The sequence below is a fragment of the Eretmochelys imbricata genome, chromosome 3 (assembly GCF_965152235.1).
Source record: "Eretmochelys imbricata isolate rEreImb1 chromosome 3, rEreImb1.hap1, whole genome shotgun sequence".
Taxonomy (NCBI): Eukaryota; Metazoa; Chordata; order Testudines; family Cheloniidae; genus Eretmochelys; species Eretmochelys imbricata.
In genome coordinates, this window is record NC_135574.1 from 169,559,522 (window position 1) to 169,563,218 (window position 3,697).

At 39.5% G+C, this 3,697-nt stretch overlaps 1 non-coding gene across 1 annotated transcript; it reads left to right on the forward strand.

The window, feature by feature from the left end:
* Positions 1–1,216: 1,216 nt before the first annotated feature.
* LOC144263332 (U6 spliceosomal RNA) lies at positions 1,217–1,319 on the forward strand. The gene has a single exon (XR_013345797.1). It is a non-coding gene; the product is annotated as a U6 spliceosomal RNA (small nuclear RNA).
* The last annotated feature ends 2,378 nt before the right edge of the window (positions 1,320–3,697 follow it).

Consider the following 3,697-nt stretch of genomic DNA (forward strand, 5'->3'; position numbering starts at 1 on the left):
GATTCACATTTAGCAGGAGCAGCACACAACAGGATGAATACAGAGATTGTTCTGTTCAGTATCTGATTCAATCCTATGCAATTTACAGTAGGTGGTCTAATTATTGCCCTACTTAAGGTTAATGCCTACAAGCTTGAGAACTGGAGACTGGACCAAAACTGAAAACCCAGACTCAAATACGGCCAAACTTGTGCAAAATTCAGAACCCAAATCCAAATCTGAATTTTGTGATAAGCTCTTATGTCTTGTGTTCATACAATCCAGAACCTCAGATCCAAACAGCCTCATTTGCAGATCCAAACTATGAAACTCAGACCCATGTTATCAAAAGTGAAGAGTTTTCATATACAACACTCCTTTCCCTCAGTACTTCACCATTCTGAGTGCTTATGCTATACCCATATCCACTGAGGCAGATACTTCACCAATAGCCTACAAGAAGCACAAGTTCTCGATTACTAAAAAGAGAACTTTTGACAGAGAGTCCCCCCAGGTACTTCAAGTACTTGACATTTGCTGGGTATCATGGTATATGGCTACAGATACTAAAGATTGCCTGTGGCAGATTTGCTACTGTGAAAAACTAACACAAAGAAAATGCTTATAGACTCATAGACTTGAAGGTCAGAAGAGACCATCATGATCATCTAGTCTGACCTCCTGCACATCGCAGGCCACAGAACTTTGCCCACCCACTCCTATAATAAACACAGAACCTCTGGCTGGGTTACTGGCATCCTCATATCATGATTTAAAGACTTTAAGTTATAGAAAATCCACCATTTGCTCTAGTTTAAACCTGCAAGTGACCCGTGCCCTATGTTGCAGAGGAAAGCAAAAAAAAAACAAAACAAAAAAAATCCAACCCCCACAGGGTCTCTGCCAGTCTGACCCAGGAGAAAATTCCTTCCTGACCCCAAATTTGGTAATCAGTTAGCCCCTGAGCATTTCAACAAGACCCAACAGCCATACACCTGGGAAAGAATTCTCTGTACTAACTCAGAGCCCTCCCCATCTAGTGTCCCATCACCGGCCATTGGGGAGATTTGCTACTAGCAGCTGCAGATCGGCTACATGCTATTGGAGGCAGTCTCATCATACCATCCCCTCCATAAACTTATCAAGCTCAGTCTTGAAGCCAGTTAGGTTTTTTTGCCCCCCACTGTTCCCCTTGGAAGGCTGTTCCATAACTTCACTCTCCTGATGCTTAGAAACCTTTACCTAATGTCACATATACTAAAATTGGAACGATACAGAGAAGATTAGCATGGCCCCTGAGCAAGGATGACACGCAAATTCGTCAAGTCTAAACTTGCTGATGGACAGCTTATATCCATTTGCTTAAAATACTCTTCACAGGTTCACACCCCCTCCTGTTGAGAACAGATTTGAACTGGGTCTCCACTGCGTCTCCATTGGGCTATGGGATACTCTTAACTTAACTTAAATAACTCCTCTCCCTTCCTGGTATTTATTCCTCTGATGTATTTATAGAGAGCAATCATATCTCCCCTCAGCCTACTTTTGATTAGATTAAACAAGCCAAGCTCTTTAAGTCTCCTCTCATAAGGTAGGTTTTCCATTCCTCTGCTCATTCTAGTGGCCCTTCTCTGAAGCTGTTCTAGTTTGGATTCATCTTTCTTATCATGGGAGACCAGAATGGCACACACTATTCCAGATGAGGTTTCACCAGTGCCTTGTATAATGGTACTAACACTTCCCTATCCCTAATGGAAATACCTCACCTGATGCATCCTAGGATTGCATTAGCCTTTTCCACAGCAACATCACATTGGTGGCTCATAATCATCCTGTGATCAACCAATACACTTAGGTCTTTCTCCTCCTCTGTTGCTTCCAAATGATAAGTACCCAGCTTATAGCAAAACTTCTTGTTGTTAGTACCTACATGCATGACCTTGCACTTTGCAGTATTCAATTTCATCCCATTTCTATTACTTCAGTTTTCAAGGTTGTCCAGATCTTCTTGCTAATTAGATACCTGAGCATTTTGAAAGTAGATGGCCTGGAAATCCATGATGTACACAAATATGAACAGTGTGAAGGAAGATTAGAGTTGTGGGTATTATCAGTAGAGCTGGGTGAATTCTTTTCAGCAAATAGTTTACTCACCAAAAAAAATTTTAGTTTTGCTCAACTCAAAAGTAGTCACAACAATAGTGTTGAGTTTGCCAAATAGTTTTGACCAAACTGAAAAAGTGAAGTGTTTCAGCAATGGCAAAGTTTTAACTTCTCATTCATTGTGGCAATTCATAGTCATTCATAATGACAATGGACTGTTACTAGAGCATGGTAAACTGACTTTGTAGTCCTTTGGTTTGGGCATTCACAAAGGATATGGGAGAATCAAGTCCCTGCTCCAATGACCATTTCATTATTTATAAAAGGTGGAACAGCTTGAACAGGAGAGATTAAGAGTGACCCACAATAAAAAAAAAAATGTCAAACAAAATGTTTCATTCTGAATATTTTTGACTTTTCAATATTCTGAAACTATTCATTTTTGGTTTGACCAAAAACAAAACTTTGTTCTTAATGTTTCAGAATTGCCTGCAATCTGAAAAATCCATTATTCACCCAGCTCTAATTATGAGTTGAGGCTACATTACATCCCAAGCTGGCATCAGTCAATACAAAGAGTTCCATGATCCTGGATTCCAGTGTGAAATATGTCAGCAGGCTTTCAAGACTCTTCCTTATACATGTTGTATTTATATATACTTACAGGGCCACCTGCAAGAGAAAGGGAGTATCGGATTCGGCATGTATCTAAAATGAGAAGAGACCAATTCTTAGTTTCTAATATATGAGAGGCTGTTATAGATTCACTTTTCTGAGAGACTCTTGCTTTCATGGGTCAAAATCCTCATGACAAAGACCACTCAGGGATGCCATAAGGCCTTGCAGTGACTTAAGATCTTAATGAATGCTTAAAGTATTTTGAAAGGTTAAGCCACTAGGAAATGTTTGTGGTGAATGTTCACTATGTTATCCAAACTGACCCTATCTCTAAAGGTCAGATATTTAAGAGGTCCAGCCAAATCATGCATTTCCTTTTTAGGGTCAGGTTAGTTTCAGGTTTCAGAATAGCAGCCGTGTTAGTCTGTATCCGCAAAAAGAACAGGAGTACTTGTGGCACCTTGGAGACTAACAAATTTATTTGATCATAAGCTTTCATGGGCTACAGCCCACTTCATCAGATGCGTAAAATGGAACATATAGTAAGAAGATATATATACATAGAGAGAATATGAAAAGGTGGAAGTTGCCATACCAACTCTAAGAGGCTAATTAATTAAGCTGAGCTATTATCAGCAGGAGAAAAAAAAACTTTTCTAGTGATAATCAAGATGGCCCATTTCAGACAGTTGACAAGAAGGTGTGAGGATACTTAACATGGGGAAATAGATTCAATTTGTGTAATGACCCAGCCACTCCCAGTCTCTACTCAAGCCCAAATTAATGGTATCTCTCCTGCTGATAATAGCTCATCTTAATTAATTAGCCTCTTAGAGTTGGTATGGCAACTTCCACCTTTTCATGTTCTCTCTATGTATATATATTTTCTTACTATATGTTCCATTCTATGCATCTGATGAAGTAGACTGTAGCCCATGAAAGTTTATGATCAAATAAATTTGTTAGTCTCTAAGGTGCCACAAGTACTCCTGTTCTT